Raw genomic sequence first — 13009 nt, 5'->3', positions numbered from 1 at the left:
TGCAGTAATTAACTCAGTTTGAGGGAGAATGTGCTAACCAAGTTTGCCAAGAAGACTTTGAAAACGACAAAACAGTACGAATCGGCAGGTGATTTCTGAAATACGTCACCGCCTATTGTTGTGTAGGAGTGTAGAGTTCCAAATTTGATTTGTAACCACGAATTTATTCCTTAGTCGTCTCGTCTCGTCTCGTCTCGTCTCGTCCCGCAGACGTTTGTCGTGCTTGCGCTGTCATATGGACCACGACCCGAGCGGCAGCGAGCGGCAGTCGAGCAAAGTCGGGACAAGTCGGGACGGGGACAGGGACAGGGATAGGAATAGTGCGAATGCACTGCAAACTACGCAGACACCTGGTGTGAGGCGAGGCGAGGCGAGGAAGCCCACATCGCTACCAGTGGGCCCTCCAGCACGACACTGGCGCACCCCGCACAGGCCCTCCGCTGAACACCAGGGACAAGATGCGTCCTCCGCTAGTGTCGAAGGCTGCACGCGCCCAGCGAATGACAGGGGGTGCAACGAGCAGCAGTGCGTCTCACACACGCGGCGGTGCGCCCGCCAATTCGGTCGTCACTCTGCTGGGACGCCGGGCGCGCCTCCCCGCGCCGCCCTCGAGGAACTGGCGGTTGCGGAAGGAAGCGCTTTCGTCAAATGCGGCCGAAAACTAACATTTTGTGTGTTGGGAGAAAAGCGGAACGCGAATTCTGCCGTGCTCCTACATTAGATGAGGGCCAACGGCCATACCATGATGAATACACCGGTTCTCGTCCGATCACCGAAGTTAAGCATCATCGGGCCCGGCTAGTACTTGGATGGGTGACCGCCTGGGAAACCCGGGTGCTGTTGGCTCCCTTCCTGTTTTTTTTTTTTGTTATGTCGCCAGCCCAATTTTCAAACTACCTTTCTGTTGTGACAAAGATGCTTCCTTAAGCCTTTTAAACTACTGTAATGGTACGAAAATGCAGTAATTAACTCAGTTTGAGGGAGAATGTGCTAACCACGTTTGCCAAGAAGACTTTGAAAACGACAAAACAGTACGAATCGGCAGGTGAATTCTGAAATACGTACCGCCTATTGTTGTGTAGGAGTGTAGAGTTCCAAATTTGATTTGTAACCACGAATTTATTCCTTAGTCGTCTCGTCTCGTCTCGTCTCGTCTCGTCCCGCAGACGTTTGTCGTGCTTGCGCTGTCATATGGACCACGACCCGAGCGGCAGCGAGCGGCAGTCGAGCAAAGTCGGGACAAGTCGGGACGGGGACAGGGACAGGGATAGGAATGGTGCGAATGCACTGCAAACTACGCAGACACCTGGTGTGAGGCGAGGCGAGGCGAGGAAGCCCACATCGCTACCAGTGGGCCCTCCAGCACGACACTGGCGCACCCCGCACAGGCCCTCCGCTGAGCACCAGGGACAAGATGCGTCCTCCGCTAGTGTCGAAGGCTGCACGCGCCCAGCGAATGACAGGGGGTGCAACGAGCAGCAGTGCGTCTCACACACGCGGCGGTGCGCCCGCCAATTCGGCCGTCACTCTGCTGGGACGCCGGGCGCGCCTCCCCGCGCCGTCCTCGAGGAACTGGCGGTTGCGGAAGGAAGCGCTTTCGTCAAATGCGGCCGAAAACTAACATTTTGTGTGTTGGGAGAAAAGCCGAACGCGAATTCTGCCGTGCTCCTACATTAGATGAGCGCCAACGGCCATACAATGATGAATACACCGGTTCTCGTCCGATCACCGAAGTTAAGCATCATCGGGCCCGGCTAGTACTTGGATGGGTGACCGCCTGGGAAACCCGGGTGCTGTTGGCTCCCTTCCTGTTTTTTTTTTTTGTTATGTCGCCAGCCCAATTTTCAAACTACCTTTCTGTTGTGACAAAGATGCTTCCTTAAGCCTTTTAAACTACTGTAATGGTACGAAAATGCAGTAATTAACTCAGTTTGAGGGAGAATGTGCTAACCACGTTTGCCAAGAAGACTTTGAAAACGACAAAACAGTACGAATCGGCAGGTGAATTCTGAAATACGTACCGCCTATTGTTGTGTAGGAGTGTAGAGTTCCAAATTTGATTTGTAACCACGAATTTATTCCTTAGTCGTCTCGTCTCGTCTCGTCTCGTCTCGTCCCGCAGACGTTTGTCGTGCTTGCGCTGTCATATGGACCACGACCCGAGCGGCAGCGAGCGGCAGTCGAGCAAAGTCGGGACAAGTCGGGACGGGGACAGGGACAGGGATAGGAATGGTGCGAATGCACTGCAAACTACGCAGACACCTGGTGTGAGGCGAGGCGAGGCGAGGAAGCCCACATCGCTACCAGTGGGCCCTCCAGCACGACACTGGCGCACCCCGCACAGGCCCTCCGCTGAGCACCAGGGACAAGATGCGTCCTCCGCTAGTGTCGAAGGCTGCACGCGCCCAGCGAATGACAGGGGGTGCAACGAGCAGCAGTGCGTCTCACACACGCGGCGGTGCGCCCGCCAATTCGGCCGTCACTCTGCTGGGACGCCGGGCGCGCCTCCCCGCGCCGTCCTCGAGGAACTGGCGGTTGCGGAAGGAAGCGCTTTCGTCAAATGCGGCCGAAAACTAACATTTTGTGTGTTGGGAGAAAAGCCGAACGCGAATTCTGCCGTGCTCCTACATTAGATGAGCGCCAACGGCCATACAATGATGAATACACCGGTTCTCGTCCGATCACCGAAGTTAAGCATCATCGGGCCCGGCTAGTACTTGGATGGGTGACCGCCTGGGAAACCCGGGTGCTGTTGGCTCCCTTCCTGTTTTTTTTTTTGTTACGTCGCCAGCCCAATTTTCAAACTACCTTTCTGTTGTGACAAAGATGCTTCCTTAAGCCTTTTAAACTACTGTAATGGTACGAAAATGCAGTAATTAACTCAGTTTGAGGGAGAATGTGCTAACCACGTTTGCCAAGAAGACTTTGAAAACGACAAAACAGTACGAATCGGCAGGTGAATTCTGAAATACGTACCGCCTATTGTTGTGTAGGAGTGTAGAGTTCCAAATTTGATTTGTAACCACGAATTTATTCCTTAGTCGTCTCGTCTCGTCTCGTCTCGTCTCGTCCCGCAGACGTTTGTCGTCCTTGCGCTGTCATATGGACCACGACCCGAGCGGCAGCGAGCGGCAGTCGAGCAAAGTCGGGACAAGTCGGGACGGGGACAGGGACAGGGATAGGAATGGTGCGAATGCACTGCAAACTACGCAGACACCTGGTGTGAGGCGAGGCGAGGCGAGGAAGCCCACATCGCTACCAGTGGGCCCTCCAGCACGACACTGGCGCACCCCGCACAGGCCCTCCGCTGAGCACCAGGGACAAGATGCGTCCTCCGCTAGTGTCGAAGGCTGCACGCGCCCAGCGAATGACAGGGGGTGCAACGAGCAGCAGTGCGTCTCACACACGCGGCGGTGCGCCCGCCAATTCGGCCGTCACTCTGCTGGGACGCCGGGCGCGCCTCCCCGCGCCGTCCTCGAGGAACTGGCGGTTGCGGAAGGAAGCGCTTTCGTCAAATGCGGCCGAAAACTAACATTTTGTGTGTTGGGAGAAAAGCCGAACGCGAATTCTGCCGTGCTCCTACATTAGATGAGCGCCAACGGCCATACAATGATGAATACACCGGTTCTCGTCCGATCACCGAAGTTAAGCATCATCGGGCCCGGCTAGTACTTGGATGGGTGACCGCCTGGGAAACCCGGGTGCTGTTGGCTCCCTTCCTGTTTTTTTTTTTGTTATGTCGCCAGCCCAATTTTCAAACTACCTTTCTGTTGTGACAAAGATGCTTCCTTAAGCCTTTTAAACTACTGTAATGGTACGAAAATGCAGTAATTAACTCAGTTTGAGGGAGAATGTGCTAACCACGTTTGCCAAGAAGACTTTGAAAACGACAAAACAGTACGAATCGGCAGGTGAATTCTGAAATACGTACCGCCTATTGTTGTGTAGGAGTGTAGAGTTCCAAATTTGATTTGTAACCACGAATTTATTCCTTAGTCGTCTCGTCTCGTCTCGTCTCGTCTCGTCCCGCAGACGTTTGTCGTCCTTGCGCTGTCATATGGACCACGACCCGAGCGGCAGCGAGCGGCAGTCGAGCAAAGTCGGGACAAGTCGGGACGGGGACAGGGACAGGGATAGGAATGGTGCGAATGCACTGCAAACTACGCAGACACCTGGTGTGAGGCGAGGCGAGGCGAGGAAGCCCACATCGCTACCAGTGGGCCCTCCAGCACGACACTGGCGCACCCCGCACAGGCCCTCCGCTGAGCACCAGGGACAAGATGCGTCCTCCGCTAGTGTCGAAGGCTGCACGCGCCCAGCGAATGACAGGGGGTGCAACGAGCAGCAGTGCGTCTCACACACGCGGCGGTGCGCCCGCCAATTCGGCCGTCACTCTGCTGGGACGCCGGGCGCGCCTCCCCGCGCCGTCCTCGAGGAACTGGCGGTTGCGGAAGGAAGCGCTTTCGTCAAATGCGGCCGAAAACTAACATTTTGTGTGTTGGGAGAAAAGCGGAACGCGAATTCTGCCGTGCTCCTACATTAGATGAGCGCCAACGGCCATACAATGATGAATACACCGGTTCTCGTCCGATCACCGAAGTTAAGCATCATCGGGCCCGGCTAGTACTTGGATGGGTGACCGCCTGGGAAACCCGGGTGCTGTTGGCTCCCTTCCTGTTTTTTTTTTTGTTATGTCGCCAGCCCAATTTTCAAACTACCTTTTTGTTGTGACAAAGATGCTTCCTTAAGCCTTTTAAACTACTGTAATGGTACGAAAATGCAGTAATTAACTCAGTTTGAGGGAGAATGTGCTAACCACGTTTGCCAAGAAGACTTTGAAAACGACAAAACAGTACGAATCGGCAGGTGAATTCTGAAATACGTACCGCCTATTGTTGTGTAGGAGTGTAGAGTTCCAAATTTGATTTGTAACCACGAATTTATTCCTTAGTCGTCTCGTCTCGTCTCGTCTCGTCTCGTCCCGCAGACGTTTGTCGTGCTTGCGCTGTCATATGGACCACGACCCGAGCGGCAGCGAGCGGCAGTCGAGCAAAGTCGGGACAAGTCGGGACGGGGACAGGGTCAGGGATAGGAATGGTGCGAATGCACTGCAAACTACGCAGACACCTGGTGTGAGGCGAGGCGAGGCGAGGAAGCCCACATCGCTACCAGTGGGCCCTCCAGCACGACACTGGCGCACCCCGCACAGGCCCTCCGCTGAGCACCAGGGACAAGATGCGTCCTCCGCTAGTGTCGAAGGCTGCACGCGCCCAGCGAATGACAGGGGGTGCAACGAGCAGCAGTGCGTCTCACACACGCGGCGGTGCGCCCGCCAATTCGGCCGTCACTCTGCTGGGACGCCGGGCGCGCCTCCCCGCGCCGTCCTCGAGGAACTGGCGGTTGCGGAAGGAAGCGCTTTCGTCAAATGCGGCCGAAAACTAACATTTTGTGTGTTGGGAGAAAAGCCGAACGCGAATTCTGCCGTGCTCCTACATTAGATGAGCGCCAACGGCCATACAATGATGAATACACCGGTTCTCGTCCGATCACCGAAGTTAAGCATCATCGGGCCCGGCTAGTACTTGGATGGGTGACCGCCTGGGAAACCCGGGTGCTGTTGGCTCCCTTCCTGTTTTTTTTTTTGTTATGTCGCCAGCCCAATTTTCAAACTACCTTTCTGTTGTGACAAAGATGCTTCCTTAAGCCTTTTAAACTACTGTAATGGTACGAAAATGCAGTAATTAACTCAGTTTGAGGGAGAATGTGCTAACCACGTTTGCCAAGAAGACTTTGAAAACGACAAAACAGTACGAATCGGCAGGTGAATTCTGAAATACGTACCGCCTATTGTTGTGTAGGAGTGTAGAGTTCCAAATTTGATTTGTAACCACGAATTTATTCCTTAGTCGTCTCGTCTCGTCTCGTCTCGTCTCGTCCCGCAGACGTTTGTCGTCCTTGCGCTGTCATATGGACCACGACCCGAGCGGCAGCGAGCGGCAGTCGAGCAAAGTCGGGACAAGTCGGGACGGGGACAGGGACAGGGATAGGAATGGTGCGAATGCACTGCAAACTACGCAGACACCTGGTGTGAGGCGAGGCGAGGCGAGGAAGCCCACATCGCTACCAGTGGGCCCTCCAGCACGACACTGGCGCACCCCGCACAGGCCCTCCGCTGAGCACCAGGGACAAGATGCGTCCTCCGCTAGTGTCGAAGGCTGCACGCGCCCAGCGAATGACAGGGGGTGCAACGAGCAGCAGTGCGTCTCACACACGCGGCGGTGCGCCCGCCAATTCGGCCGTCACTCTGCTGGGACGCCGGGCGCGCCTCCCCGCGCCGTCCTCGAGGAACTGGCGGTTGCGGAAGGAAGCGCTTTCGTCAAATGCGGCCGAAAACTAACATTTTGTGTGTTGGGAGAAAAGCGGAACGCGAATTCTGCCGTGCTCCTACATTAGATGAGCGCCAACGGCCATACAATGATGAATACACCGGTTCTCGTCCGATCACCGAAGTTAAGCATCATCGGGCCCGGCTAGTACTTGGATGGGTGACCGCCTTGGAAACCCGGGTGCTGTTGGCTCCCTTCCTGTTTTTTTTTTTGTTATGTCGCCAGCCCAATTTTCAAACTACCTTTTTGTTGTGACAAAGATGCTTCCTTAAGCCTTTTAAACTACTGTAATGGTACGAAAATGCAGTAATTAACTCAGTTTGAGGGAGAATGTGCTAACCACGTTTGCCAAGAAGACTTTGAAAACGACAAAACAGTACGAATCGGCAGGTGAATTCTGAAATACGTACCGCCTATTGTTGTGTAGGAGTGTAGAGTTCCAAATTTGATTTGTAACCACGAATTTATTCCTTAGTCGTCTCGTCTCGTCTCGTCTCGTCTCGTCCCGCAGACGTTTGTCGTGCTTGCGCTGTCATATGGACCACGACCCGAGCGGCAGCGAGCGGCAGTCGAGCAAAGTCGGGACAAGTCGGGACGGGGACAGGGACAGGGATAGGAATGGTGCGAATGCACTGCAAACTACGCAGACACCTGGTGTGAGGCGAGGCGAGGCGAGGAAGCCCACATCGCTACCAGTGGGCCCTCCAGCACGACACTGGCGCACCCCGCACAGGCCCTCCGCTGAGCACCAGGGACAAGATGCGTCCTCCGCTAGTGTCGAAGGCTGCACGCGCCCAGCGAATGACAGGGGGTGCAACGAGCAGCAGTGCGTCTCACACACGCGGCGGTGCGCCCGCCAATTCGGCCGTCACTCTGCTGGGACGCCGGGCGCGCCTCCCCGCGCCGTCCTCAAGGAACTGGCGGTTGCGGAAGGAAGCGCTTTCGTCAAATGCGGCCGAAAACTAACATTTTGTGTGTTGGGAGAAAAGCGGAACGCGAATTCTGCCGTGCTCCTACATTAGATGAGCGCCAACGGCCATACCATGATGAATACACCGGTTCTCGTCCGATCACCGAAGTTAAGCATCATTGGGCCCGGCTAGTACTTGGATGGGTGACCGCCTGGGAAACCCGGGTGCTGTTGGCTCCCTTCCTGTTTTTTTTTTTGTTATGTCGCCAGCCCAATTTTCAAACTACCTTTCTGTTGTGACAAAGATGCTTCCTTAAGCCTTTTAAACTACTGTAATGGTACGAAAATGCAGTAATTAACTCAGTTTGAGGGAGAATGTGCTAACCAAGTTTGCCAAGAAGACTTTGAAAACGACAAAACAGTACGAATCGGCAGGTGATTTCTGAAATACGTCACCGCCTATTGTTGTGTAGGAGTGTAGAGTTCCAAATTTGATTTGTAACCACGAATTTATTCCTTAGTCGTCTCGTCTCGTCTCGTCTCGTCTCGTCTCGTCCCGCAGACGTTTGTCGTGCTTGCGCTGTCATATGGACCACGACCCGAGCGGCAGCGAGCGGCAGTCGAGCAAAGTCGGGACAAGTCGGGACGGGGACAGGGACAGGGATAGGAATAGTGCGAATGCACTGCAAACTACGCAGACACCTGGTGTGAGGCGAGGCGAGGCGAGGAAGCCCACATCGCTACCAGTGGGCCCTCCAGCACGACACTGGCGCACCCCGCACAGGCCCTCCGCTGAACACCAGGGACAAGATGCGTCCTCCGCTAGTGTCGAAGGCTGCACGCGCCCAGCGAATGACAGGGGGTGCAACGAGCAGCAGTGCGTCTCACACACGCGGCGGTGCGCCCGCCAATTCGGTCGTCACTCTGCTGGGACGCCGGGCGCGCCTCCCCGCGCCGCCCTCGAGGAACTGGCGGTTGCGGAAGGAAGCGCTTTCGTCAAATGCGGCCGAAAACTAACATTTTGTGTGTTGGGAGAAAAGCCGAACGCGAATTCTGCCGTGCTCCTACATTAGATGAGGGCCAACGGCCATACCATGATGAATACACCGGTTCTCGTCCGATCACCGAAGTTAAGCATCATCGGGCCCGGCTAGTACTTGGATGGGTGACCGCCTGGGAAACCCGGGTGCTGTTGGCTCCCTTCCTGTTTTTTTTTTTGTTATGTCGCCAGCCCAATTTTCAAACTACCTTTCTGTTGTGACAAAGATGCTTCCTTAAGCCTTTTAAACTACTGTAATGGTACGAAAATGCAGTAATTAACTCAGTTTGAGGGAGAATGTGCTAACCACGTTTGCCAAGAAGACTTTGAAAACGACAAAACAGTACGAATCGGCAGGTGAATTCTGAAATACGTACCGCCTATTGTTGTGTAGGAGTGTAGAGTTCCAAATTTGATTTGTAACCACGAATTTATTCCTTAGTCGTCTCGTCTCGTCTCGTCTCGTCTCGTCCCGCAGACGTTTGTCGTCCTTGCGCTGTCATATGGACCACGACCCGAGCGGCAGCGAGCGGCAGTCGAGCAAAGTCGGGACAAGTCGGGACGGGGACAGGGACAGGGATAGGAATGGTGCGAATGCACTGCAAACTACGCAGACACCTGGTGTGAGGCGAGGCGAGGCGAGGAAGCCCACATCGCTACCAGTGGGCCCTCCAGCACGACACTGGCGCACCCCGCACAGGCCCTCCGCTGAGCACCAGGGACAAGATGCGTCCTCCGCTAGTGTCGAAGGCTGCACGCGCCCAGCGAATGACAGGGGGTGCAACGAGCAGCAGTGCGTCTCACACACGCGGCGGTGCGCCCGCCAATTCGGCCGTCACTCTGCTGGGACGCCGGGCGCGCCTCCCCGCGCCGTCCTCGAGGAACTGGCGGTTGCGGAAGGAAGCGCTTTCGTCAAATGCGGCCGAAAACTAACATTTTGTGTGTTGGGAGAAAAGCGGAACGCGAATTCTGCCGTGCTCCTACATTAGATGAGCGCCAACGGCCATACAATGATGAATACACCGGTTCTCGTCCGATCACCGAAGTTAAGCATCATCGGGCCCGGCTAGTACTTGGATGGGTGACCGCCTGGGAAACCCGGGTGCTGTTGGCTCCCTTCCTGTTTTTTTTTTTGTTATGTCGCCAGCCCAATTTTCAAACTACCTTTTTGTTGTGACAAAGATGCTTCCTTAAGCCTTTTAAACTACTGTAATGGTACGAAAATGCAGTAATTAACTCAGTTTGAGGGAGAATGTGCTAACCACGTTTGCCAAGAAGACTTTGAAAACGACAAAACAGTACGAATCGGCAGGTGAATTCTGAAATACGTACCGCCTATTGTTGTGTAGGAGTGTAGAGTTCCAAATTTGATTTGTAACCACGAATTTATTCCTTAGTCGTCTCGTCTCGTCTCGTCTCGTCTCGTCCCGCAGACGTTTGTCGTGCTTGCGCTGTCATATGGACCACGACCCGAGCGGCAGCGAGCGGCAGTCGAGCAAAGTCGGGACAAGTCGGGACGGGGACAGGGACAGGGATAGGAATAGTGCGAATGCACTGCAAACTACGCAGACACCTGGTGTGAGGCGAGGCGAGGCGAGGAAGCCCACATCGCTACCAGTGGGCCCTCCAGCACGACACTGGCGCACCCCGCACAGGCCCTCCGCTGAGCACCAGGGACAAGATGCGTCCTCCGCTAGTGTCGAAGGCTGCACGCGCCCAGCGAATGACAGGGGGTGCAACGAGCAGCAGTGCGTCTCACACACGCGGCGGTGCGCCCGCCAATTCGGCCGTCACTCTGCTGGGACGCCGGGCGCGCCTCCCCGCGCCGTCCTCAAGGAACTGGCGGTTGCGGAAGGAAGCGCTTTCGTCAAATGCGGCCGAAAACTAACATTTTGTGTGTTGGGAGAAAAGCGGAACGCGAATTCTGCCGTGCTCCTACATTAGATGAGCGCCAACGGCCATACCATGATGAATACACCGGTTCTCGTCCGATCACCGAAGTTAAGCATCATTGGGCCCGGCTAGTACTTGGATGGGTGACCGCCTGGGAAACCCGGGTGCTGTTGGCTCCCTTCCTGTTTTTTTTTTTGTTATGTCGCCAGCCCAATTTTCAAACTACCTTTCTGTTGTGACAAAGATGCTTCCTTAAGCCTTTTAAACTACTGTAATGGTACGAAAATGCAGTAATTAACTCAGTTTGAGGGAGAATGTGCTAACCAAGTTTGCCAAGAAGACTTTGAAAACGACAAAACAGTACGAATCGGCAGGTGATTTCTGAAATACGTCACCGCCTATTGTTGTGTAGGAGTGTAGAGTTCCAAATTTGATTTGTAACCACGAATTTATTCCTTAGTCGTCTCGTCTCGTCTCGTCTCGTCTCGTCTCGTCCCGCAGACGTTTGTCGTGCTTGCGCTGTCATATGGACCACGACCCGAGCGGCAGCGAGCGGCAGTCGAGCAAAGTCGGGACAAGTCGGGACGGGGACAGGGACAGGGATAGGAATGGTGCGAATGCACTGCAAACTACGCAGACACCTGGTGTGAGGCGAGGCGAGGCGAGGAAGCCCACATCGCTACCAGTGGGCCCTCCAGCACGACACTGGCGCACCCCGCACAGGCCCTCCGCTGAGCACCAGGGACAAGATGCGTCCTCCGCTAGTGTCGAAGGCTGCACGCGCCCAGCGAATGACAGGGGGTGCAACGAGCAGCAGTGCGTCTCACACACGCGGCGGTGCGCCCGCCAATTCGGCCGTCACTCTGCTGGGACGCCGGGCGCGCCTCCCCGCGCCGTCCTCGAGGAACTGGCGGTTGCGGAAGGAAGCGCTTTCGTCAAATGCGGCCGAAAACTAACATTTTGTGTGTTGGGAGAAAAGCAGAACGCGAATTCTGCCGTGCTCCTACATTAGATGAGCGCCAACGGCCATACAATGATGAATACACCGGTTCTCGTCCGATCACCGAAGTTAAGCATCATCGGGCCCGGCTAGTACTTGGATGGGTGACCGCCTGGGAAACCCGGGTGCTGTTGGCTCCCTTCCTGTTTTTTTTATTGTTATGTCGCCAGCCCAATTTTCAAACTACCTTTTTGTTGTGACAAAGATGCTTCCTTAAGCCTTTTAAACTACTGTAATGGTACGAAAATGCAGTAATTAACTCAGTTTGAGGGAGAATGTGCTAACCACGTTTGCCAAGAAGACTTTGAAAACGACAAAACAGTACGAATCGGCAGGTGAATTCTGAAATACGTACCGCCTATTGTTGTGTAGGAGTGTAGAGTTCCAAATTTGATTTGTAACCACGAATTTATTCCTTAGTCGTCTCGTCTCGTCTCGTCTCGTCTCGTCCCGCAGACGTTTGTCGTCCTTGCGCTGTCATATGGACCACGACCCGAGCGGCAGCGAGCGGCAGTCGAGCAAAGTCGGGACAAGTCGGGACGGGGACAGGGACAGGGATAGGAATGGTGCGAATGCACTGCAAACTACGCAGACACCTGGTGTGAGGCGAGGCGAGGCGAGGAAGCCCACATCGCTACCAGTGGGCCCTCCAGCACGACACTGGCGCACCCCGCACAGGCCCTCCGCTGAGCACCAGGGACAAGATGCGTCCTCCGCTAGTGTCGAAGGCTGCACGCGCCCAGCGAATGACAGGGGGTGCAACGAGCAGCAGTGCGTCTCACACACGCGGCGGTGCGCCCGCCAATTCGGCCGTCACTCTGCTGGGACGCCGGGCGCGCCTCCCCGCGCCGTCCTCGAGGAACTGGCGGTTGCGGAAGGAAGCGCTTTCGTCAAATGCGGCCGAAAACTAACATTTTGTGTGTTGGGAGAAAAGCGGAACGCGAATTCTGCCGTGCTCCTACATTAGATGAGCGCCAACGGCCATACAATGATGAATACACCGGTTCTCGTCCGATCACCGAAGTTAAGCATCATCGGGCCCGGCTAGTACTTGGATGGGTGACCGCCTGGGAAACCCGGGTGCTGTTGGCTCCCTTCCTGTTTTTTTTTTTGTTATGTCGCCAGCCCAATTTTCAAACTACCTTTTTGTTGTGACAAAGATGCTTCCTTAAGCCTTTTAAACTACTGTAATGGTACGAAAATGCAGTAATTAACTCAGTTTGAGGGAGAATGTGCTAACCACGTTTGCCAAGAAGACTTTGAAAACGACAAAACAGTACGAATCGGCAGGTGAATTCTGAAATACGTACCGCCTATTGTTGTGTAGGAGTGTAGAGTTCCAAATTTGATTTGTAACCACGAATTTATTCCTTAGTCGTCTCGTCTCGTCTCGTCTCGTCTCGTCCCGCAGACGTTTGTCGTGCTTGCGCTGTCATATGGACCACGACCCGAGCGGCAGCGAGCGGCAGTCGAGCAAAGTCGGGACAAGTCGGGACGGGGACAGGGACAGGGATAGGAATGGTGCGAATGCACTGCAAACTACGCAGACACCTGGTGTGAGGCGAGGCGAGGCGAGGAAGCCCACATCGCTACCAGTGGGCCCTCCAGCACGACACTGGCGCACCCCGCACAGGCCCTCCGCTGAGCACCAGGGACAAGATGCGTCCTCCGCTAGTGTCGAAGGCTGCACGCGCCCAGCGAATGACAGGGGGTGCAACGAGCAGCAGTGCGTCTCACACACGCGGCGGTGCGCCCGCCAATTCGGCCGTCACTCTGCTGGG

At 55.1% G+C, this 13009-nt stretch overlaps 13 non-coding genes across 13 annotated transcripts; all 13 read left to right on the top strand.

Moving 5' to 3' along the window:
* The first annotated feature begins 727 nt into the window (after positions 1 to 727).
* LOC126177956 (5S ribosomal RNA) lies at positions 728 to 846 on the top strand. Its single transcript, XR_007535878.1, has one exon. It is a non-coding gene; the product is annotated as a 5S ribosomal RNA (ribosomal RNA).
* Positions 847 to 1683: 837 nt separating this feature from the next.
* On the top strand, positions 1684 to 1802 carry LOC126178248 (5S ribosomal RNA). The gene has a single exon (XR_007536158.1). It is a non-coding gene; the product is annotated as a 5S ribosomal RNA (ribosomal RNA).
* An 837-nt stretch (positions 1803 to 2639) lies between these two features.
* Positions 2640 to 2758, top strand: LOC126178247 (5S ribosomal RNA). The gene has a single exon (XR_007536157.1). It is a non-coding gene; the product is annotated as a 5S ribosomal RNA (ribosomal RNA).
* An 836-nt stretch (positions 2759 to 3594) lies between these two features.
* On the top strand, positions 3595 to 3713 carry LOC126178245 (5S ribosomal RNA). Its single transcript, XR_007536155.1, has one exon. It is a non-coding gene; the product is annotated as a 5S ribosomal RNA (ribosomal RNA).
* Positions 3714 to 4549: 836 nt separating this feature from the next.
* Positions 4550 to 4668, top strand: LOC126178244 (5S ribosomal RNA). Its single transcript, XR_007536154.1, has one exon. It is a non-coding gene; the product is annotated as a 5S ribosomal RNA (ribosomal RNA).
* Positions 4669 to 5504: 836 nt separating this feature from the next.
* LOC126178243 (5S ribosomal RNA) lies at positions 5505 to 5623 on the top strand. Its single transcript, XR_007536153.1, has one exon. It is a non-coding gene; the product is annotated as a 5S ribosomal RNA (ribosomal RNA).
* An 836-nt stretch (positions 5624 to 6459) lies between these two features.
* Positions 6460 to 6578, top strand: LOC126178299 (5S ribosomal RNA). Its single transcript, XR_007536206.1, has one exon. It is a non-coding gene; the product is annotated as a 5S ribosomal RNA (ribosomal RNA).
* Positions 6579 to 7414: 836 nt separating this feature from the next.
* On the top strand, positions 7415 to 7533 carry LOC126178112 (5S ribosomal RNA). Its single transcript, XR_007536027.1, has one exon. It is a non-coding gene; the product is annotated as a 5S ribosomal RNA (ribosomal RNA).
* An 842-nt stretch (positions 7534 to 8375) lies between these two features.
* LOC126177955 (5S ribosomal RNA) lies at positions 8376 to 8494 on the top strand. Its single transcript, XR_007535877.1, has one exon. It is a non-coding gene; the product is annotated as a 5S ribosomal RNA (ribosomal RNA).
* An 836-nt stretch (positions 8495 to 9330) lies between these two features.
* LOC126178242 (5S ribosomal RNA) lies at positions 9331 to 9449 on the top strand. The gene has a single exon (XR_007536152.1). It is a non-coding gene; the product is annotated as a 5S ribosomal RNA (ribosomal RNA).
* Positions 9450 to 10285: 836 nt separating this feature from the next.
* LOC126177995 (5S ribosomal RNA) lies at positions 10286 to 10404 on the top strand. Its single transcript, XR_007535916.1, has one exon. It is a non-coding gene; the product is annotated as a 5S ribosomal RNA (ribosomal RNA).
* Positions 10405 to 11246: 842 nt separating this feature from the next.
* On the top strand, positions 11247 to 11365 carry LOC126178241 (5S ribosomal RNA). The gene has a single exon (XR_007536151.1). It is a non-coding gene; the product is annotated as a 5S ribosomal RNA (ribosomal RNA).
* Positions 11366 to 12201: 836 nt separating this feature from the next.
* On the top strand, positions 12202 to 12320 carry LOC126178240 (5S ribosomal RNA). The gene has a single exon (XR_007536150.1). It is a non-coding gene; the product is annotated as a 5S ribosomal RNA (ribosomal RNA).
* Positions 12321 to 13009: the final 689 nt, after the last annotated feature.

This window comes from Schistocerca cancellata, chromosome 3 (assembly GCF_023864275.1).
Source record: "Schistocerca cancellata isolate TAMUIC-IGC-003103 chromosome 3, iqSchCanc2.1, whole genome shotgun sequence".
Classification (NCBI taxonomy): Eukaryota; Metazoa; Arthropoda; class Insecta; order Orthoptera; family Acrididae; genus Schistocerca; species Schistocerca cancellata.
Note: the sequence above shows the minus strand (reverse complement) of the source record. Positions and strands in the feature narration are given on the sequence as shown.